Source organism: Cupressus sempervirens, chromosome 10 (genome assembly GCF_028749045.1).
Source record: "Cupressus sempervirens isolate cs-2001-9-10 chromosome 10, ASM2874904v1, whole genome shotgun sequence".
NCBI classification, from domain to species: Eukaryota; Viridiplantae; Streptophyta; class Pinopsida; order Cupressales; family Cupressaceae; genus Cupressus; species Cupressus sempervirens.
In genome coordinates this window covers 320,089,027-320,115,148 of record NC_143127.1, presented here as the reverse complement: position 1 = coordinate 320,115,148, position 26,122 = coordinate 320,089,027, and positions in this window count along the sequence as shown.

Below are 26,122 nucleotides of genomic sequence, written 5' to 3'. Positions count from 1 at the left end.
CACACTATCTTGTTGCACACTATTAGAATTTGTAACTTGATCTCTTCCTTATACCATTCAGATGGTTAAGTTGACTTATTACATGTTACGTTTACCAATAAACCATTCATCAGTCAGCTACAGATATTATTCTTAAACAAATAAACATCCTTTACTAGTTGACCCTACTCAGTAAATACTACTTCCAAGAATTTCTAGAGTTAACCTTCTTGACTCGATTAATATTACAATATCTTAAAATCCTTTGGTTGTTGAGTTTACTCAGTAAGAACTACTTTTAGTAGATTACCTTTGATTACCAAGTGAACTTGATAAGAACCAAATTTCTTTGATTACCTTAAATGCTTGGTAGAAATTGTATCTTCCAATTTTCCTTTGATGATCGAGTGAACTCGGTAAGAACTACATCTTCCATATTATCTTTGATTATTGAGTGAACTCAGTGAAAATTGCATCTTTACTTGGCTAACCTTCTGAGATTGATAGACATTGTTCTTTGTCTTGCTAATCTTCTGAGCTTGGTAGACACTGTTCTTTGTCTTGCTAATCTTCTGAGGTTGGTAGACATTGTTCTTTGCCTTGCTGACCTTCTAAGCTTCGTAGACACTATCTGATAACTAATATGACATTTGTGTGACATCAAAGACAACACATAGTTGAACAATTGTATCCAACAATCACCCTCTTTGGCTTTGGCATTGATGGGAACACAATATGCTATAGCAGGATGAAATTTGAAAACAAGTCATTAAATGATAGAATATAAACCTCCCTCTTTTGTATAATCTCTCCCTCTTACACAAACTCTTATTATTTGCAAATTTCAGAGAGATATGACAATATATATTCTCCCTCTTTGATAACAGATGCCAAAGATAACTCAAAACAACTAAATAGCATTTTACCTGATGTACTAATTCATATGCAATGTCTTCATTGATTTGCTACATCAATTGATAGATCTTCAATTCTGTTCCTATTGATGCATCACTAAACTCTATTTTAGTGAGCTTCAGATAAGGGAATGACCCCTAACTTGCCTCTTAGATACAAGAATGCATCCTTGGGTAAAGGCTTTGTGAATATGTTAGCAATTTGTTCTTTTGTATGCACATATGGGTGAATGCACAAAGTATGGTCGCAATTCCGCGGAAGTCAAATTTGCAAAATGAGACCTCTTAGAAATGGGTACTCGATTTTTAAAAATGGGCACCCATTTTCGGCTCGAGTGCCCAACCCTAAATTTAAAAAAAAAGGGCACCTACTATTTTTAAAAATTGGGTACCCATTGTTTATTTTCAAAAAATGGGTACTCGTTTCTCAAAAAATTAAAAATTTGAATTTTTAAGAAATGGGCACCCATTTTTTAAAAATAAAAAACAGGTACCCATTTCTTAAAAAAAATTTTTTTTTAAGTTTTTGACATATTTCACATGTCCTTTTTAGCTTTTCGAAATGGGTACCCATTTTTTGAAATTCAAATAATGGGTGCCCATTTCTTACAACATGAGGCGGGATTTTTTTTCCCTACCTCAAATTTTTGTTTGGGACAATCTTGGTGAGACCAGGCCTATGCCTTGGCCTCTCAAGATTTGGCGAAGGCATTGAACTGACAAATTCATGCCTTGCCATAATTTTTAGAGGGTCTTCCCAATCAATTTTTTTTACAAAACAAAAACTCATTAGAGCTCTCATTGTCCTAATTTTAGAAATATAATTTTTATAGAGTTATGATTTTTTTTACTAATTTTTTACTATTTTTTTAGTCAAAGGTGGTACCTAAATGTAAAATAGCAATGTTCACTAAAACTTTAATAATTTTTTTATTTTATATTTTTTGTTAAATTAATTTATATGTCATCAATCTATAAATAATTCTTTTGAAGTTTTAAAAAAAAAAAATTGAAAAAAGTGAAATTTTGATCAAATTATGGTGTCCGTACATGAGAGGTTTTAAAAATTTCCTTTATAGCCAATTAAAAATTAATACAAAAAAAAATCATTAAAAAATTCAAGAAAAATATTCTCATCAATCTTTGGTGTGTCAGGTAACTCCATTTAAAAGGATTTGCAAAAATTCATTCATTTGTGTCAAATTATGGTGTTCGTACATGAGCGTGGTATGGTCCTAAAACAGGCATTTTGAAAAAGTGGTTTTTAAAGATCCATACCAAAAAAATAATCTATCATATGGGTATACAAATAAATTACATATTCAAAAAGAAGATTCCAATCACTACAATTTTTATTTCTGAAGTTTTTTTATATTTAATTTCTAAATGGCTCAAATTTTGGCATCAATTGACAAAATATTTCAAACACAAGAAAAAAACTTCCACTTTTTGGCCAAAAGTGAGATCCAACTTCTTGCACTCACCCATATTCTAATCTTATTTCCTTTTCTTGCACCAAATTTCTAACAAAGTGATATTTTATGGCAATGTTCTTGGTTTTTGAATGCATCACTGAATTTTTGGAGATGTTAATTGCACTTGTGTTATCACAAAACATAACAACTGGTTCTTCGATTTCTTGCTTCATACCTTCCAATAATTGTTGAAACCACACAATGTTTGAACAATTTACTGCTGCTGCAACATACTCAACTTCTTTTGTGCATTGAGATGTACAATTCTACTTTTTTCTTGTCCAAGAAACTAAGCTTTTTCCAGGAAAGAAAGCTCATCAACTTGTGGTATTTTTGTCATCAATATTTCTTACCCAATCTACATTAGTGAAAACTTTTAAATCCAATTTTCCTCCAAGTTTATACCATAATCCATATTCTTCAGTTCCTTTTAAGTATCTCATGATCCTTTTGATTGCCATCATGTGATTTTCTTTTGACTTTGCTAAGAATCTCGCTACAATCTCTACTGCAAGAGCAATGTCTAGTCTTGTGTGCACTACATATTGTAATTTTCCAATCATAGATCTATACAATGTCTGATCCACTTCCTTTGATTCATCATCCTTGGTTAGTTTTAATCTAGTGCACATAGGAGTCCCAATAGGTTTGCAGTCTTCCATACCAAACTTTTTTAGTATCTACTTGATGTATTTAGATTGAGTAATGTAGATGCTATTCTTATTCTATTGAATTTGAAGACCAACAAAAATTTTGATTTCACCAAACATTGACATTTCATATTCTTTGTTCATTTGTTCTGAAAATTCTTTGCAAAGATCATCATTTCCTGGGAACAAAGTATCATATACAAATATGTCTGTCAAAAAAATCTTATTATCTAGTCCTTCTTTTATGTACAAGCTACTATTGTCATTAGTTCTTTGAAAACCAATCAAAATAATATAGTTATGCAATCTCTCATACCATTCTCTAGGAGCTTATTTCAGACCATATAGGGCTTTATGCAATTTGCAGACCATGTCCTTCTTGTCTAGATCAACAAAATCTTCAACTTGTTCAATGTAAACCTCTTCATCCAATATGCCATTGAGAAGTTATGACTTGACATTCATCTGATAAAATTTGTATCCTTTGAATGTAGCATATGCAAATAAGGTTCTGACACCTTCTAATCTTGTAATAGAAGAAAAAGTTTCTCCATAGTCTGCACCTTCTTCTTAAAAGTATCCTTTGCATACTAGTCTAAATTTGTTCCTTGATACCTTACCATCTTCATTTAGCTTATTTCTAAATACCCACTTTGTTCCAATCACATTTTTGTCTTTGGGTCTTGATATAAGAGTCCATGTCTTGTTTTTCTCTATCTCTTTTATTTCTTTATTCATAGCCTCAATCCAACTTGCATTGTCTAGTGCATCTTTGACATTTTTAGGTTCAAAATTAGCAAGTAAACAAGTTCCTTTCAACTTAATTCTTGTCATTTTTCCTTCTGATTTATCACCAATGATCTGATCTGGTGCATGATGCTTTCTAACATATTTAGCTAACCCAGGATCCTTCCCTTTTGAATGAGTTGCATTGTTATCCTTCTGTCTCTCAACTTCTGGTTCTGATTCAAGTTTCTCAGGCTTGGTAGATGCTAACTTAGTAGCTTTTGTTTGCAACTCAATTTCTTGTAGCTCGGTAGATGCTGACTTAGTTTGAACTTCTTATGACTCAGTTAATGAAGATTCTGGAGTTGATGATTCTTGATTGATATGTATACTTTGTATTGTATCTGGTTCAATGTAAAAAAATCTTCTATAGTCTTCAGGTACCCTTTTGCTTTCTTCTTTAGATTTTTCTACAAACTCATCAACTTTCACATGTGCACTTTCTATGACTTTGTGAGTAGATAGATTCAGACATCTATATGCTTTACTTTTGCAAGAGTATCCAAAAAATATTTCTTCATCACCCTTTACATCAAATTTACCTTTTTTAGATTCTTTCAAAATGTAACATTTTCTTCCAAATACTTTTAGATAACTTACATTGGGTTCGTAGCCATACCATAATTCATAGGGTGTCTATAATGAGTCCTTTTTCAGCTGTACTTGATTCAAGGTATGACCTGTAGTGCTGATAGCTTCTTTTCAGTATTTGATACCAATGCCTTTCTCAATCATTAGGGTTCTTGCACAATCCATTATAAATCTATTCCTTCTTTCAACTATTCCATTTTGTTTAGGAGTTCCTAGTGTTGAAACCTATCTTTTGATTCCCCATTCAATGCAAAAGTTGTTGAACTCATGTGAAATGAATTCACCACCTCTGTCAGACCTTAAGCATTTCAGTCTTCTAGCTATTTCCTTTTCAACTCTGGCCAAATACCATTTGAATTCTTTGAATGCCTCTAATTTCTCTCTTAGGTACATGATAGTCATCATTCTTGAATAATCATCAACAAAAAGAATGAAATATTTATCACCATTATAACTTTCAATGCTAATAAGTCCACGTAAATCAGTATGCACAATTTTTAAAACTTTTTTAGTTTGATAGTTCTTTCTTTTAAAACTGGTCTTTCCCATTTTACCAATTTGACAATTCTTGCATAGACCAACCTTAGGTTTTTCTATGTTAGGAATGCCTCTTACTTTTCTAAATTTACTGATCTTTATTAAGTTGTCAAAGTTTGCATGACACAACCTCCCATGCCATAACCAACGTTCTTCAATTTGAGCAATAAAACATGAACATTGACCAAGTTCAAGATAAAATAAGTTACCTTTTGTTTGAGTGCCTGATCCAATCAGTTTTCCTTTGCCATCCAGCAATCTTTCTTTTTCATGCATAAATTCTACTTTGAATCCATTATTGAGCAGTTGTGCCAAACTCAACAAATTGTGCTTTAGTCCTTCTACCCAGTATGCATTATCACATACAAGTTCCTTGGTTAGTGAGATTTATCCTTTTCCTCTTATACGACAAGGTTCATTGTTACCAAATCTTACACCATCACCATCATAGTCTTTGAAGTGTTTAAACTTAGTTTTATCACCAGTCATGTGGTGAGAACAACCACTATCTATAATCCATATATCATTTCTGCTCATATGAGAAATAAGTGCCATTTCCTCATCATTATTAGACTCATCTTTCATAGCAATGTAAAAAAATTCATCATCAGAATCATTAGAATCTTTAGTTATAAAACATTTTTTCTTACCTTTATCCTTGAATGATTTGAAGTCTTTCTTGTCATTGTACTTGTAACCTTTCTTCTCATCTTTGTTCTACTTATTTGGGCACCTAGCAGCAAAATGTCCAATTTCTTCACAAGAGAAATAGATTAGAGGAACTTTACCTTTGTATTTTCCTTTGTGTCTTGAATATTTTCTTGCTAGTAGAGCTTTAACCAATTCAAGATCACTGTCTAAAATTTTTTCTAATTCTTCCTCATCTTCTGATTGTGGTTCTTTCATCTTTTTCCCTTTTTTTTAAAGTGAAAGCTTGGCTTCAAATGCTGATTCAACATTTTTGGCAGCTAGCACATAATTGTCAAAGTTGTCTAACTCAAATGCAGTCAATCTTCTAACTATGGCTTCTAGAATTATCTTATGATTTTCTTCACATCTTCTCTCTTGAATTATAGAAACTATGATTGCATAAATGGGAAGTAGAGTTCTAATAACTTTACTTATAACTATCTCCTCCTTGATATCTCCTCCAGATGCTTTGATTGTAGTAACACATGCTTTGACTCTTTCAACATAATTAGCAATCTTTTCATCCTCTCTCATCCTCATTTGATCAAATTGTCCTCTTAGACTTTTTGCTTAGGCTCTTCTTACATTATCATCTCCTCCATAGATTTCTTTTAACTTTTCCCACATTTCAAAGGTAGTTTTGCAATCTTTGATGTCATCAAATTCTTCATAACTCAGAGTAGATGTTATATCTATCATTATGTTGTTGTGAGTCTTCTTTTTAGCAATATCATTGATAGATAGTGTACCGGCTGGTTCTGCATATTTTTCATCAAGGTATTTTAGTCATGTATCTCCAATAGAAGCTAGAAGAAGTCTCATCAACTCTTACGATGCTGAGAAGTTTTTCCTATTAAGTTCTGGAATTTTCCTCCTATAAGACATCTTGGCCTTTGGCTTAGATCCTTGAAATCTTTTCCTACAAGCACCAAGAGCTCTGATACCAATTGTTGGAATTAAAGGTGGAGTAACTGAGAGGGGGGTGAATTAGTTACTCACAAAAATTAATCCACAAATCCCTTTGATGTCTTAATGATCTAGTTACTACTTTTACTTGGTAAACAACTACTATAACTTGGTAAATTAAACTATTACTTTCTTTTCAAGCATTCATGCATGTAACTGAAAATAAAGTGAACACAAGGGACACTAGATTTAATGTGGAAATCCAATATTGAAAAAACCACCAAGTAACTAGTCACCGATTTTTTCACTCTTCTAAAGTGAGCCCTATTAGGAGTCAACCCTATTAAAGGTTACAATACACACTATTAGGTGTGACCTTGTTAGAGGATTTAATCACCTTGTTATGAGTGACCTTGCTAGAGGTCTTTAAAAAAATTCAACTAAATTGTCACCTTGTTAGAGGATTTACAAAATGGTTGTTAAACCAACTTTGTTAAGAGATTTGAAATCACTGCTACAATGGTTAGAAAGTAATATTGAATTGACCTGAATAAGATGCAACTAAATTTTCTAGCTACAGGTCTCTGTTTAGCATCATTAGATCCTTCTTGATCAAATATGGATCTGCTTCTCCTTAATGATCTTTGATCATCCTTAAAATTTGCTTCCACAATAAGCAGTCCTCATATCTCATTAATTCCACACTATCTTATTCCACACTGTTAGAATTCATAACTTGATCTCTTACTTATACCATTTTGATGGTTAAGTCAGCTTATTACATGTTACATTTACTAATAAACCATTCATCAGTCAGCTACCTATATTATTCTTAAATAAATTGATGCAGGAGCATCCAGAGGTATAAGGGCAATCCTGTGTCACCCCAAAAAATGTACTTAGTTTTTGTTTCATGTGGTTTCGTTTTTGCACACCCATATGGGTCAAGTAAAGGTTCCAACTCTCACAGTTCCACTATCAGTATGCTAGAAAATCCTAAAACAATAGGAGTATGTAATTGGGCCATCATTTTGGTAAACTAGAAGGTGTGAATTGGCCAGATGAATGTAATTGTGATTTAGAGCATTCCAAAAAAAGAATCAGTTCAAAAAGCACCATGGTTTGAAAGTTATTGCAGTTTTTCAGGTTTTGGAGACCTCTTAAGAATGCTTCAAACTCAGGTTAGGGGCATTCAATAACCTTGAAAAGGGCTGAAAAATGGGGGATGAGTAAAGTTGGTTCATAGGGCTATAGAGCGCTTTGAGAGCTTTCCAAAAATGTAAAATATTCATCAATCAAAGCTACGGTTCAAAAGTTATGTTTCCCAGAATTTTAGTTACCATTTCTGGATTCTTCTATATTTGCGTTGACTTCTAACGCAGCTTTTAGAGCTTTCTATTTTGTTGGTGGATGCCTACTAGCACTTTCTAAAATGTATTCCTAGTCCTTAACCCTTCGAGGTCTATTTAAGGAGATTCCTGGCATTGTAAAAAGCAGTTCGGAGTGGAGTTGGAGAGGAGGTACTGAAAGGAGAAATTATCTCTAGATTTATGCTATTGTAAGCCGTTAGGGCATGTTTTGAAGTTTATTTTCTCTGTACAGAATGTACTAGCTTATTTTTTAGTTAATACAATTTCTCCTTTTTCTATTGTGTCCATTCTGTTCTTGGGTTGTGTCCCCATCATAAATAAATATCCTATACTGGCCGACCCTGCTCGGTAAATATTGCTTCCAAGAATTTCTAGAGTTAGCCTTCTTGACTCAGTTAATATTACAATATCTTAAAATCCTTTGGCTGCCGAGTTTACTCAATAAGAACTACTTTTACCAGATTACCTTTGATTACTGAGTGAACTCAATAAGAACCATATTTCTTTGATTACCTTGAATGCTAGGTAGAAACTGTATCTTCCAATTTTCCTTTGATGAAAGAGTGAACTCAGTAAGAATTGCATCTTCCATATTATCTTTGATTACCTAGTGAACTTGATAAAAAATGCATCTTTACTTGGCTAACCTTTTGAGCTTGGTAGACACTGTTCTTTGTCTTGCTGATCTTCTATGCTTGGTAGAGACTATTCTTTTTCTTGCTAATCTTCTGAGCTCAGTAGACACTATTCTTTGCCTTACTAACCTTCTGAGCTCAATAGACACTATTCTTTGCCTTGTTGACTTTATGAGCTCAATAGACAGTGTCTAATAACTGATATGACATTTGTGTGACATCAAACACAACACAATTGAATAATTATATCCAACAACTTCTACAGTAGCCTTTTAATTTTCCCTACATAATACTTGCAACAATATTTACTCATCTTGATCTTCTTTAGGTTCTAGATTATGGTTTGGTGCTACTACTTCATCGTTAGGTACATTGTCAAGATGTGCTCCTCTCTGTCAAGATGTGCTCCTCTCCTCTGGGTTGTCTCCACAACATCTAGTCTAGCTTTAATTTGTCTCAATTGATCCAATATAGCATTGTCGACATTTCTTCTACCACAAACCATCTTTAAAAATTAGGTTTCTCAAATATCGCAACCCTCTACAAGTTATAGGTGAAATCAACAGATCTGCCACCCTACAACCAAATCCAAATTAGGGTTCTACATGATCCAATCTCCATAAGGATGAACCTCAAGCTCTGATACCAACTGACACATGCAATGGAGAATAACTAGGGCCAAAGGCTCACCCAACTATCCAAACCACCCTACAAGAGTTAACGCAATGGAAGCAACATAAGGAAAAACAACTAAAGGAAGAGGAAGAATGAAATACTTTTATTGATTCTTCAAATATTCAACATACATGCCCAACTGTAAGGCCTTCTAGGTTATGGCCAATTAAAAATGCATTCACATTCAATGATCCAATTGCAAATTTGCACATTTAGTTCTACTCTCTAATCTTCTTCCCAAAAACTTGCCTAACTCTAAGCCTAAACCCTTTATATATACTTTCCAAAATGGCTTATAGATCATTCTAGAATCATTATATAAGAGGAAGGCCAACCCAAAAATGGTCAAGAGTTATCCCAATAAAAGATCTTAACATTAATGTAATGAATGAAATAAATCCCTCAAGTTGGCTTGCAGAAATCATGTCCAAATACTAACACTCAACATACACTGGGTAACTTGGCACATGAAGAGTCATTCAGCATACACTGGGTAACTCAACACATCAAGGAGTGCTACAGTAACTCGACAGATGAAGAGTGCTATAGTAACTCGGCACCAACTAAGTGCTACAGTAACTTGACACCAACTTGCAAAATGAACAAAAATTGAACAAGATAACAAGGTAACTTAGGATGCTCCTGTATCAAATTGAACCACCATCCTCCTACTTATAGAGAAAGTGCTCTTCCATTGAGCTAGTACCCTTTAAAAATAATGTAAAAAGTTGACAAATTTGTCTTCCCAAAACTAGATCTATCATGATCATGGTCAATGTTACATGATATGCTCTTCTCAAATAACAAAATTTTTAGTTATTATGAAAAATAATAATCTAAATCTTTAGCACTAATAGTTCAACAATTTTAAATTCTTCTATTAAAGCATTTTAAAATTATGTCTCATGCTAATTACTCTTCTCTAAATTATTGTAGTGATAGACTCTTATAAAATATATTTTGAAGCATTTTGGCAAACAAGTATTGTTTATTGTGCTAACTTCTTAGAAAAAAGATGCAAATTATTATGCAATTTATGTCAAGAAAATAGAGCTTTGCATTAAATAAAAACATCAAACCCCATTAAAAAATAAAATCTATTAAAAACTATGAAACACAATCAATTGAAATACTCACATTTTAAAATATGGAGGTGCCAAAGGATCAAATATTTCCTCTTCCTTATGCTCAAGTGGGTGCCAAAAGTGTTCATTACACCTGATGTTGACATTTATTCAACCTTAGTCTACAAACAACATAAAAATAGGAATTTGATAAAAATAAGGGACATGAAAAGAAACTTTTTATCAATGATCTATAAATAAGTTATTCCTAGTAATAGGGAAAGTGATACCAATTCATACATATAACAAAGAACTAAATGATATGTTTATGACAAATTTCTTAAAAAAATCTATAACAAAAAGAAATAATGGACTTGGAAAAAAAAATGAAAAAATGGTTTAGGAAATGTGAGCTTTGCCAAGTCAAGATTCATAACCTTGGTTGAATCATTATTAGCCAAATAAGAATATTAGGAACCATTTAAAAAGTCTCAGCCTAAACATCTTGTATTACCAAGAACTCCTTATCTCTCCATGCTAGCACAACTAAATACTTTAGACAAAGAACAAAAATGGGACCAATTCGTTAGAAAACCCATGAATCTTGAGGTATGAAAATTGACAAGAAATACAAATTTTAGAATGAAAGATGATATCTTACCTTTGCGAGCGATGACTTTACCAACAGTTTCTTCAAGAGACCAAGGAACTCTACCATCTCTACTCTAAAACATCTTGTTGAGGGAATCAATTTCTATTCCACTCTCTATCTCCATTCTATGAACAAAAAAAAAACAAATATTTTTGCTTCTCTTCTAATTTCTTAACCTTAAAACATTTCCTTTACCAATTTTCAAAGCCCTTGGACATAAAATCTCTAATCAATATGTTGGATAGAGATAAAGCATAGAAGAAAAAGAAGGATAATAATCCACTAATATTAATTTTCAACAATCAAATATCTAGATCAAACCAATTAGCCTAAGCACTCACTAAAAGAGTGGAAATCAACATTCAAGAGAAAATGACATCAAATTAGATCTATTTAACTTACGATAATGGACTAAAAACATTGTCATAGCACCACCTTAATAAGAAACTCTTATCATGAGGAAAAAGGATCGCAAGTCATGTAGCAGTGAATATATCTAAATCAGTCTAAGGAATCAATCTTAAGTTAGAAATCAAGTGAAAATAAGCAATGAACAGACTAACAATAAACAACAATAACAAATAGAAAAGGTTATTAGATTTGCTAATACACATGGAATGGTGCAATCAAGGAAAAGGAATAGGTAACTAATGCATGAGTCCTTACAACTATAAAAGAAATCATTTCAAAGACTAAAATGATATTTTAAAAATTATCATTTGACATGAAACATGAGTCATTGAGTTTGAATCAAAAAATTATATAGTTGAATCTTCATAGCAATATTACAATGATGAAGTTTCTCAAAAGAGTTTGAATAATTAGATGTAACATGATGTACACTTCATCTAATGATTCAAGGTTGAATGGAACAATTTCTCCTTGTGTGCCATAAAGAAAAAATATTTTTTTTAAATGTGGCTTAAAAGATGGCTTTGGCTGAACATTCACTATTTCTCCTAATTGTCTTTTTTTATATGTTGCAATGTGTTTCTTAGTCATTCTTTTCTATACAAGATCTAGGCCCTTCCAAAATTCTTGTTGAGCTCAAAACACTAAAAAATGTAGAAAAAAAAAATGTATATTATATAAAATAGATAAATTATTAGACGAGAGTCTATAATAAAATGATAACTTGTAAGCCTTTCATCTGGGAGGTCTTGATTTTGAGTCTATTTGAACTTAACACATAGTAATAATTAATCAAGACTAGAGAAGAAATTTTTTCCATCTAAGTTGCAAGAGGAGGAATCTCCAAGATGTTCTTAGCATCAACAATACTATTAAAAATCCTTCCCAAAGTGGTTGGATCAAGTTTTCTTATGTCCCCAATATCTTCTAATCTACAACCTGCACCTGCTTCTGCAAATAGTGCCCGCTCTGCATTATAGTTAACATTCAACCTACCTTGTTGGTTTAATCCAATCTTCCCTACAAGAGGGTAATAATGCACCAGAACCTTCATAATTTCTTCTTTGATCACCACAACAAGGTCCTCCATTTTCATGTTTTGTACCACATCATATAAATAAACGGTCTATAAATTAATTGCAATATTTTGATCAAGATTTGACAAATAATATACATGATTCTATGTGGCTTTTGTATGTTTAATGAGCTTAGGGTTTTGCAATTTCACTCTAGCCTAGTCATTGATTTTGCACTCATGTTATATAATGGTGCTCAATTCTTGCATGACCTAAAATATTAAGAATTAGAGACCTAATAAAATTACCTAATTATTATATTTTTTCAAATAGCTTTTAGTCAATATTCTTCCCTATTATAGAGCATTGAATGATGTTAATACAGATCCAAAAATCAAGTTGGGTAGCATCCAATTTTTTTTGCTAATGACAATCTCTCCTTTTCTTCTCTATTTCTATCTATATATGATTTTTGATTCTCCAATAGTCATCTTTTTCAATCAATTAATTCAAATATATAGTTAGACTTCTAATAATAGGCATATGCCAATAGGACTTTTGATATTAAACAAGAAATACAAAGAACATATCCATAAATTGATATCCAATAACAATTCAGAAAGAATTTAGTGATATGATCAAATCTTGTTTGAAAAATAAATTTCATATAATGTTTTTTTGTGAAAAAAAATTGTCATATGTTCAATGTAGAAGCCAAAAGAATGCAATCAAATCAACTATGTGTGGATAAAAAACCAAATATAATAATCATAAAAAAATTATTGGTGAATCACCTATTGCACTTGAAACACTGTTTTTGCCAAGGCCATTGAGCTCTCAAATTGATATTTAAGAGTAGAAACAAAGTGTTTGGATTTAAGAGAATCCTTATTTTAAAAAAATACCATGGATTTCGGGGGTTCTAATAGTTCATTGAGCTATCCTAGAATTTAAATGCATGCCTTGTACCTAACTCTATGATTTTCTTTCCTTTCATGAATCAATCTTTTTAGTAAAGAAAATAGGTGGTTTCCCATCCTTAAGATAGAAAATAGTAGAAGTGAAACACTCTTTGTCACCAAGGAGTGACAATCCTTTATCACTTATGAACTAGAATAATCAAGTTGATAGTTAGAATAATACGAGCAATCAGAAAATCATGGAGCCTGATGAACCAGTTGATTTACATAGAGATATAATAGATAAGATAGATTACGAACATGAATTATGATAATCTTTCCAAAAGTAATGATGAAAAACATGTCTACCAGACCAATTATGGAGAACATCTCTATAGGGTCAAGTCAATTAATCCTAACATTAGTTGGTTATAGAGTTCATATTGAACAACTATGCATATGAGATAGAAAAGGGTGGCAAGCAACATCATAGCAAGGTATATGACTATTATACTATTTAAACATAATTTTCATCCATTGAAGAAACATGATATTAATATATTGTTAGCCAAGTGGAGTGAAGCATCAACAATCCCATAATTATTGATAATAAGCATGCAATCATTTTAATTTTTGTATTTATCTTTTATGATGGTTTGAAGATTACAATCATGACGTGTTATGAAGATTAATAAGGGTAAGAACATTGAAAGGTAGTAATAATATCAATTAAGCATATTATGATTAAATATCTAGACAAAGGGAAATAGTATCTAATTTTCCTTTATCCAATATTATCGGCCAAATAAAATGGTAATTAATCAGTCAACAGTGTTGATCATAAACATCAATATAAGGGAAATATCAAGTGTGAAAGAAGCACATGTGATATGGGTAGACAAGCTTTCAATAATACCACTTATACATGGACACTAGTGATTATACATTTGTTTGATCAATAGATATACTTAAAGAAGATACAACTACTTAGTTCAATATTAATCGTCAATGGAGCAACGATCTAGTTAGTATAGACAAGAATTGAGTTATGTTATCAAGGAAACTTTTATAATGTGTACATTACTTAACGAATTAATAAAGAACCATTAACATGACATTGATTAATGATGCAAATCAATATTAATGGGTGATGATGATTGATATGGTTAAATTTACTCAATGAGAAGAGAAGTGATGGATTGCTGATAAAGAAATCATATTAAGGGATTCTTTATTAACCATCAAATGTTTTGGTAGTCTTATTATTTTTTAGGTTTTCGCTAGGCTTGTGCTTGTATCCATTATGACATGGCTATTAGAATAGTGTATTTGTTAATCATTCTACCATCCAATCATGCGATCATGATTGTGTGATGTGCACATGAACCATTCTCTCTTTTGTTTCTTTGTCAATGGTTCTTCCAAATTTCTATAGCCTTTGTTGAATCATTTTTCATAAATTTATACTGATTCATTATCTCATGGACCAAGTTTTTTGTCCTACTTACACCTATTTGGGATATTTGGAGCTGCAAAATTAGCCAAAATAAATTGTTTCCACTGCCTCCTAGGTTGAAGCACTACATGCTGGAATAATTATCATATACCATTCAAGTTCTTTTTTTAATGATCCACAAAATCCCAACAAATTTTCTTTATCTACCTCTCTTCCAAGTCTTTCCCATATTGATTATAAGGGGAATATATGCTCGAAAGATGAGTTGGTGTCTATTCCAAAAGCTAGAACCTTTTTTGAAGGTTGCATTATATCTGAGCATTTTCTAGTTTACCATTGTGTTATTTTGTTCCTCTATTTTGATTCCCTTTCTAGTTTTGTTGTGCCCTAGTTTGTATTCTTTATGTGAATTATTGTCTTGATTTCTTTTTCTTTTATCTCTCATAAGTTTTATATCATAAATTTTTTCCACTAATATTTCACTCTATTAGGTATCCTTCTATGTTCTCTCTTCTATTTTCTTTGGTACACTTCTATAGAAATCTATTACTTTAACACCTTAATGAGTATGGGTTCTGGTCTAGGGATTGTGACTTCTTAAACTACCTTTTCAACTTTTTTCTTATAAATGATATTTGCATAGTTAATGGCCTAATTCTTGTACTTAAGTTATGTAATAGAGAAAACATGAAAATAAAATAAATAAAGAACACATGATATAGTTTAGTGATATTCTTTTGTCAAGGAGAAGGATGGTAATGTGGAGGCTAGAGTGTGGACCATGAACCATGTGTAGGACATTCAATCTTAGAGAAATTTGAGCATGATTGTGAAACATAAATTTTTTCAACAGTGGGATCTCATAGCTCGAACCCTTTGTTGATAAAAGACACTAGAAATGAAGGGTGCATTTTTGAACTACTATTTCCATAATTTTTTTCCATTAGAGTTGTAAGAAGGGAACAAGGAAACCAATTCTTGTATGTTCCTTGTTTTAGAGTCTCACAATAATTGAAACTATCCACTTCATTTTTTGCAACAATCTCACTACTAGAAGGAAACATGGTGGGTGCCACTGAAGAGTAAATCTAGTCCTCCTTATCACTTGATGTTATGAAATCTAAGTCTTTATCATGTACTTATAGAATTGTAGTTTCTAGTATTGTGGTTTGGAGAATATTTTGTTGCATTTTTCTCCCTTGAGGGATGCACCCTACTAGAAAGGATAAAAGAAACATTGAAAAGGTTGTATGCCATTGGTTAGAGAGAGCTATTTCTAGACCACCTCTCATTTTATGCCAGAAGGGTTAGTCAAGTAAATAGAAACATATCTATATAAACAAACTATGATGTTTTTGTGGTCCAATTTATGAAATTAGGGCCTGTTAGTGATTTTTGACAACTACACTTGTAACTACTTTGTATAATGGTACCAATCTTCTATTTTGTATCAGCTTAACTATCAATGTGTTCGTCTTCTAGATGTGGAAGATTGGATAAATATGGTAGTGTCTTGTTTTCCACTCCATTATGTGGGAGGAGTGTGTACACTAACCACAACATCTTTGGTGGACATAAGCAATGATAAAGGAAAATTGCTTTTGGGTTTGTTCTAGAAGAAAGCTTTGAAAGCTATATTTGAATATCATGCATGTGCAGTTAAGCATTGAGCTTCATTCAAAACATCATTTGATGTAGTTACTTACTAGGAACTAACCACAAAATTATACCTAACTAAATTAATGGCATTTGCTAGTGTGTATTGTTGGTGATAATTTAGAGATGATGATTGTGTATCTATGCTTTCTTAGTTGTGAAAGTGGCTAGATGTAGTTGTTAGCTTAATAAAAGATTTAGCAGAGAGTGTTACCAATGTTTTGAAGATAACTGATTCTCATACCAATTTAGAAATTGATGGTATAGTAAAGATTATAGAAAATGTGGATCAAATTTCAAAGATGTAGTTTGTAGAATATATTGAAATGGCTATCTTCATTTTCTCTATGCTTGGTGGACTTCACAATTTAGATGCAAATGGATTGAACTCCTCAAAGCTTGCAAATTGGGGAAAATTAGAAGTATGAGCATTTGAAAATATACTTCAACTATTCTTCACAATAGGAATAGCTAAGTCAATTACATCAAGTTCATGTGTAGCAAAGAATGTTGGAGCCATTGTAGCACTATTATGTCAATGTAATGCTCATTTTTGGGAATGTGTAGCCAATATTGTGGTTAATAATCCATCTCAAGTGAACGAAGCAACAATACATAGAAATGAGTTGTATGTTCAACTAATCTTCAATTTGATCTATTTTTTCCTTGCTCAATGTTGACACTGCACTCAACAAACCTAGCACTTCTCCACCAGATGTAAGCTATATAGTCTAGAAAATTATGCTTACTTGAGGTTTATCGTATATCTCCATTAACCTTGGCTTGTTTGATGTTGGGTTAATATTGCAAACTATCATAATTCATGCATCTATGCTATATCCAAATCTCCTTTGTAGACGTACAAGGACAAATTCTTCATAAGATATTAATTTTTCCTATTTTCTAATATGGTCTAACATGAAAGAGGAACCCAAATCCCATTTAGGGAGTGATAGCATTACACTTCTCTTTACCAGGTCCCTAGCCTATTGTATAGTGAGTATCTCACTATCAGGGTCATGAGCTTGCAACTTACCTATACACTCAATAAATTTCTCATCTAAGTCTCCTAGTTGTAGCATCAAATTTAATTCATTTTTCTTCAATTTAAAAAATTAACTTTTAAATTCATTAGTTTTGAAAAATCATCTTATAGAAACTCTTGAGCTTGGATAACTCTATCATCGAACATCTTGGCAACTAACCCTAGTTCACTACTAGCATTCTCACTCTCTATAGCTTGCTACATCAAGAAAATTTTCCTTAAGTTACATATTATTTATTTTTTATAAGCAAGACTTTCAAGGCCTTTCTCTATCCTTTTGAGGTATATCTATCAATTTCTTTTTCTTTTAGGGTGTTTCTTAGTGCATCCTGATGATTTAGGTTCCTTTTCCTCTTCCACTTCCTCAAGAAAAAACATCAGGTTTAGGGGTGTTAGGATTTATAGTTTCCTCTTCTTGTTGATTTACCTTAGGCAATTCTAAGATAATTTTTTGATAGTTTTTTCATATATTTATTAAATCTATTCATATACTTTTCCTCACTATATAATCTAGGGAATGTTGGAACATCTTTCCTCATCTCTACCTCCAATCTTATTATATCTTTCCATTTCTAGACCCTATGATTCTAAATATAATCAAATAAATAGTTTGAGATCGCATCCTCCTCCCACATCTCTTGAGTTATAGGCAAGTGATAAACTCTCATATTTCTCAGGATAGTTCTAACCACATCTTCTACGTCATAGGTCCTAGAAATAGAGGATGTCAATTTATAATATCTAAGGAACTTATCCAATACATCTATGAAATCTTTACCAATTGTACAATATCCTATTTTGAAACTTCTACCTATAAATCTTCCTTTCCTCTTCTAAGGTAAATCCCCTAACCTTTCTGGTACAAATCTTGGCAAAATATGGGGAGGATATGGAGACCCATATATCCTTATTATAGAACTATTCCTAAATATAAATATATCCCACCAATTATTATTTAATCTAACCTTTTCAAAATAGTGATTGGGTCTGAGCAATTAGAAAAAACAAAGTCATTGTAAAATGAAATTGAGTAGGCATAAGGGTAAAAATGATTATATACCCTTGTATGCTATCATACATGGAGTAACTCACCCATCTCCTAAGTCTTCTGAATAAAATCTAGACTAACATTTTGCATATGGGATCATATGCATAAGCAATGAATAGTGGTGGAACTTAAAATTCCTCATTTCTCTATTCTTTGTAGTCGTAATTTCATTATGCATCAGGGTTATTATATGCTTCACATAACAATATCCCACATTTTTATATTGATCTTGGATTTTTATGGCCATCACATAAGCATCACTGATTGCATCTTGGTCATATCCACACTCAACACCTTATAGACTCAAAAAATTGTATTTTGGAAGTATGTAGAAAAAAAATTCAGTGGCACAAGTTTATCAACCATCTTGGGAATTTATCCCATCTACTTTGTTGGATGTGGATGGATTGGATCCATAATGATAATTAAACACATAATACATAGTATATAAACTTATAAAAATTATATACTCGTTTAATTACCTAATTCTTGATACAAAAATATATTACATTGTGCCTCTTTTATAGAGGTCTTTGATTGTTTCCAGAAACATCTAAATTAACAAGCATAGAACAATTGAAATTTCTAGAATTATCTAAAAATAACTAACTTCTAGAACCTAACCCTATCCAACAATTTCTAGAATCTTGTATTGCTCCTTTACATTTCATTTGAGGGTGAAATTACACATTCCAACACTCCCCGATAATTTCAACCTCAAATGTTGTTGAATAAAACATTCAAATCCTTTCTTTTGCCTAATGTCATTTTTCATAATCTTTGTATCTACTAATGTCTTCATTAATAGTATCTTCCAAGGCTTTTGCCTTTAATTTCTACAAATTTTGTAAGCAATTGGCTGCCAATGATTTCCTCTTTTCATAGGATCCACTAATAATCTTTATAATCTTCCCTCATTTGTCACAAATGCCAATAACCTTTTTTCCTCTTTGATGCCTTGCTCTAATTAGTTTCCCAATGCTACTGCATTCCTTCTTATACTTGAAAATTTGTACCTAAATAGACCTCTGATCATTCTTACAATTTTTCGCCAATTTGATCCATAGCTCCATCTACAATCCATTTTTATACATCCTGCCATAGAATCATTTTTTCAATCTCTATTCCGATATGTCTTGTCATAATGATTTTTCAAGCCACAAATATTACAAGAATGTATATCCCAACATCTATCCTTTGTATGCCCTTTCTTGTTATAGTGTGAACATTGTACAATCTTTATTCTTTCAATTGATTCTCTTGAACCTTTATTCATCTTTCCACTACCTACATCGTATCAAAGACCTACATATTTTGGTCTAGTTGTAGTCTCAATCAAATTCCTTAATTCTTGCTCATGTGTTCCTAGACCTTACCTTTGAAACCCATTATTTTCATAATCTTCAAACCAATACTATTATTATCATAACAAACAAAATCTGCAAACTTCTTGTCATTTACTTTCTGACACTTTTCATCGCAAACACTTTCAACTTCAAAAAAAATCAAATTTTGCAATCAAATCATTTGTGTCACAAGATACATCACATACAAATGGTTTCACATTCAAACATTCTTTCTCTTGTTCGAAACTAGACAATTCTTTCTTTAACATACTATTTTCCTCTTCAAATATCTTCACATTTTCTTCTAAAAGTTTGTTATGTTTCTCAACATCATCAAACAAATTTAACTTTTTTCCTAATTCTTTATTTTTCTCTCTAAACTTACATGTTTCCTTCACTTGCCAAATTGTACTTCTTCCACAAATTTTAGCCTATCCTCTAGCTCTTCAATTGACTCTATTTGGACACTAATTTCATTTAACAATTTAGACTTTTCTTCTCCCACTTCATTTCTTACTTTTTCCAATTACTTTTGTAAAATATTTTTTTCACACAATAATTTTGCATTTTCTTTCTTCACCATCACTAGTTCTTCTTCTAACTTATTCATCTTCTCTTTGTGAACTCTAATATCTTTTCCCATTGAGCTGAACAATTTAACACACTTTACTCTATCTTTTAGAAAATTCTAAATACCTTTTTACTTCTAGAATTAAATCTTCAAACAACTTGAAACAACCCCTTTAGAGAGCTAGACTTCTCACTTCTTATTTAACACCTTTTTCTGACTACGATCTTCCTTTCTTTTAAACACAATAGGATAATCTCTCAAATGCCATTAAATAATTATAAAAATTTGCACCATACCTTTTTTTGTTAACTTTCCCTCTTTTGTGCTCAACACTTCTTGTGTGTCTTCTTCAAAACAATTATCTTTCTCATAAAACAAACAATAGTCCACCATTTAGTAGCACCAACACACCACTTACTCTTTTATCACAATCTAAAGTTTTGCCCAACCTTCTATCCAACCTAGCTCTGATACCAATCTATTGGATGTGGATGAATTGGATCCACAATGATAATTAAACACATAATACATAGTAGAGACACTTATCAAAATTATATACTCATTTCATTGTCTGATTTTTTATACAAAAATGCATTACATTGTGCCTATTTTATAGAGGTCTTTGATTGTTTTCAGAAACATCTAAATTAGCTAGCATAGAACAATAGACTTTTCTAGAATTATCTAAACATAAATGACTTCTAGAACCTAACACTATCTAACAATTTCTAGAATCTTGTATTGCACCTTTACATTTCATTTGAGGGTGAAATTACACATTCCAACATACTTCTTGCTCCTTGGGATATTATGTATCATTAATCAACATGTGAAAAAAAAATTTGTTCTTGAAATGTCTCCTAATTTTTTTCCAAATTAATCTCCATGCTCATAGGTCCTTGAAGACCAACTGCTTCAACAAATATCTCCCTATCCAATGTGCATGTTATACTCGTATTCATTTTGTGGAAAGAGAGAGTGATAGGATTCTAAGATTTAATCAAATCTTTAATAAGATCCATATCAACAAATAACTCTAGTAAATCAATTTACCAAACTGTATATACCATGGATTTGAAGCAAGATGGTTCTTTACTCTATTCTTGGAGAAGAACATAAATAATTCACTCGCATTTGTATTTGGGAGTTTAACATCTCTATAGAAGATGTAAGGATCTCTCTACTCGTGTGTTGTCTAGTGTGGAGTCTAATTAGTCCCCAAGTGGGAGATTGTTAGTTTGTGGTAATTAATCAGGGAAGTACTATACATAGTTCATAATTCTTTTAGGCCTTATTTTATCTAGATTTTGGGCTAATGTGTAATTATTAATTATAACCCTAAAGAAGTTAAAATACTTGTATAAAAAGGCTTAGGGTTAGTGGTTTTTCATAAGGTGTGATGTAAAAATTGTTTCTTATGGCAGTATTCTATTGTGGGGGATTATAGATTATAATCAAGTTGTAATCATTGGATCATAATAATATTGAACATGCTATTTGGTGGATGTATCCTAGGCTTTAGGTGAACCACATTAGATCTTGGTGTCTTCTATTCTCTTCTATGTGATATATTATTTTTTGATAGTGTTTATATTTCCATGTAATTATTATTTCTATTAATTGTTAAATACTAACATCATGGTTATTTGTTGACTGTTCATTTGAAGATTCAGGTAACAACTATAATGACTCTTTGACATAAACACTCAATTTCTTTGGTTTAACCTTACTTCTAGGTGGTTGAACTTCCTCTACTTTAGCTTCATCTTTTTGTATCCCTTGTTACACCATTTCAAACTCAAGAATAAACTTTGTGAATCTCTCTTTCCTAATGTCTACATTTATGGATAATTGAATAGATTTTATTAAGCTAAGAAGAGTATTAATAACAATGAATTCCCTCATGCATAAATTATCATTTAAAACTCTCTAAAAATTCCTTTAACATTCATCTTGGTGGCATTTGTATCTAAGTGTACTCTCTGCTTGCATGACACTAATTCATTGGTGGAATCAATACTTGTGATGTTGTGCTTAACTATGTCATTAACCCTTATCACATCCTTGAGACAACCTAATTCATCACCTACAAGTTCATCTATAAAGACATATTCCTCTTTTCAAAGCTAATTACAATATCTCCACCTTATGTAGGTTATAAGTACCAATAGTTGTAATGTAGAACAAAATGCAAACCCTAAACATTTACCCTTGGTCACAACTTTGCTACCTTAAATTATTTACAATATTGATTTTTTTTCAAATCATGTTAAATATAACATCTCTAATTTTAAATAGTTGTCCTTTAACTATCTAAGGATGTTAAAAAATTTCACTATACATCATACCTTACCTCACACAGCTACACAACTAAGTTTCTTAACTACGAGGCTCAAATTGTGAAGTCATGCTAAACATTCAATTTTTGGATCACAAAAATTTTATCATTTTTTCATATCTTAACATGAAAATTCACACTTAACCATCAAAATATTCTATCACCACATCACAATAATTAATGCATCATGTCAAGTTGGACTATTTATCTTAATCTCAATGTTAAAATTGACCCATTATGGCTTTATGACTTAGAATTGTTGTGAACATGCATGGTAATCATCAAAGGATGGCCCACACCATTTGAGAAGTAGTGATATCAAATGCTGATTTATAATTCTCTCTAATTTACTTTGTCCATATGGTGACACACTAGCTTCTTATGTCATCTTTCAATGTCACATTGATAACTCTTCATAACATCTTGACAATTTAATTTTGGGTTATATAACTTGTAGTGAACTAGATCAATGAACTTTTCTCAGTTTATCACAACATCTCAAGCTCAAAATTATCAAGGGATTGACCACAAAAATGTCATATTGGCCACCAATAGTGTGATACCACTTTGCATCTTTCTAACATTTATTTACTTAATCATGGAGAAGTTGCACTCTATTATAAAAACATTTTCTTGTTAATTCACAACCATCCACTTCACATTTAACCAATGCCTATAGAGAAGTTGTGCTCCTTTAGATTGCTACATCAAAACCTTGAAATTTTTATGTGAGAACAATAAGAGATTTTATGATTCTACTATGATCACTACCTCACATAACTATTATCTATAAAAGACAACAAATCTTGCAAACATGTGCTTCCCATAAGATCACTAGATCATAGAAATAGATTTGAACATGCATAAATGACACAAGATCCTGTGACCTAAAGAGTCTCACTACTTTACAACCCTTTCTAACACAAACCCTAAACCTCATTGAAGTTTGCAAACTAGAAAAAAAAGATAATGCTAAAGTATGGGCTTAAAGTTTAGAACATTTGAGGATTACTATGAAACATGAGTTAAAACTAGGATTTAATACTTAGGGTAAATTTTAGTATAGTAATATCATATGAAAATTAAACCATTCGAGTGAAAATTTTAGCATTTATAAGCATAATACCAAAAAAGAATTGGGCTATTGAAGATAGGACTAATAGAAGGTAGACATGCAATTAGTTCTAAGAAAATCAACAAAAAGAGTGGAGAGAACTATTGAAGAAATAACATAGGGAATGAATAATTATGGAAGCACTAGAACCATCTTAGACTATAAATTTTGTAATTGCATAAGGAAGAAAAATTAGTAATAGAGGAAGCTATAATATACATTATACACATGTTTTCATACTTTCCAAGGAGAATAGAGAAATGCTAGTATAGAATATTAGTCATGTGGCACAATGTGAATTATTTAGAAAGAAAAAGTAGAGAAATAACATTGTATATGGTAAAAATAGATGTATGAGTTAAAGAAATAGATAGGTTAATAGAAGAGCATGCAAATAAGTTTTCTATTAACTATAGAAAATCCAAAGTCCTTGTGAGTATGATTGATGATGTTGAAAATTCTAGTAAGAGAATATGTAATATAATATTTCATATTAAGGATACCACCATAGAGGAAGAGGTACCAATTAGAATAATCTATGATTTAAATGAGAAATTTAGTGAGCACATTCATCTTACTAGTGAATAAATCCTTGTAGTACTGGAAAGTGAACATGAAATCATATGAAGTACAAATTTTGAAGAAGAATAAGAACAATATGAAAGAAGATATGAAGAAATAAGTGAAGGAAATGAAGGAAAAAAAAAGTCATAATTTTGAAGAAATTAGTGAAACAGGAAGGAATGAAAGGACTATAGAAATAACTAAAGAAAAAAAAATCAATTACCAAGAAGATTAGTACCTCTATTAGGGAAATAGTTACCAAGAAAGAACATGGAAACAATTTAAAAGATGTGAAAGATAAGAATGAATCCATGTTGGGTAAGGGTATAGTAATGGTTCCCACTTTTCATTATGAATAAATAAGATGAAAAGTGAGAATTGCTTTGCTTAAGGTCATGCCCTTGCTTCTTGGATAACCAATCAAATTTTTCCTAAGATCTGCATTCTTGTGTTCTATGACCATACATTTGATAGTTGTAGCAATATCCCCCAAATATAGGTGTAATATGTGTATTGCTAACTTTTTTCCTACATTCATGTGCTTGGTGTCCTTTTCTCTTACAGTAAAAATAGTGTCCATTAAACTTTAGTTTAGAATTTTACTTACAATCTTTCTTCTACAAATGTTTTTGATGTGTCACAGTTTTCCACAATGATATCATATAGGTTTTCTTTTTGAGTTTATTTTTTCTCCACTCTTAGATGAATCTCTTTCTTCAATGGATGAAGAATGATTCATATATCCTAGTTGAGAGGTATCATTAGGTGTTCTTGGTGATCTCAACAATTATTCAAAGTATCTTATCACTTTACTATGTTTGCACATCCTCTCCATTAGTTCCTTCTTAGATCTTAACTCATTTCTTAGTTGATCACTTTCTGATTCCAGGTTTTCAATTTCTACATCCTCTCTGTTTAGTTCTTGATTAGTTTGTAGCAATTGATTCATCATGTCCAAGTGATTTTTTATAAGCTTCTACTCATCACATGCTCTATCATAAAGTCTAGATAGTCATGTCTTTTGTCTTCTTCTTCCATGACTTTGTCTACTCTATCATTCTTTTTCTATTTAGTCACTTCACATAGCCTTACTCATTGGATTTCATGTTTCCTCTTCAATCTTCTAACATGCTCATTCATAATTTTAGTCTTTTCTCATAGGCCTCCTATACACACATCACTTTCACTAGAATTGTCATTTTCAAACATTTCTTTAGTGTCTAGAGTGTATCATTTTATTGAATGCCCATGTCTTTCCTTTTCTTTAACAATTTCTTAAATTCCTCTCTTGCAACTTCAATCTACCAAAGTATGATTTAGATGTCAAGCATATGATTTTCAATGATCTTATCTAATTTTTAAGCCTCCATCTCAAAGATATCAACTCTTAAGTCTTCTAAGAAAACAAAGCTTTGATACTAATTGTTGACATTATATTGGGAAAGTGAGATACTAAGAACGAAGGTGGGGGGGGGGGGGGGGGGGGGGTGAGGTGGATCAGGATTAATAAAAAATTTAATTTCATTCATGATTAATCCATCACATATCTAGATCTTTAACAATATAACCTTAAACTTGAAATATTGAAATAGATCTAGCTATTTGTCAAAACCATAAACATAAATGTAAAAACATAACACAAAATATTTGTTTTTCTAGAAACCCTCAAAGGTGAAGGTTAAATAGGGGTGGAGATGACACCCATAAATCTTCAGTACTATGGTAACAAAGTTT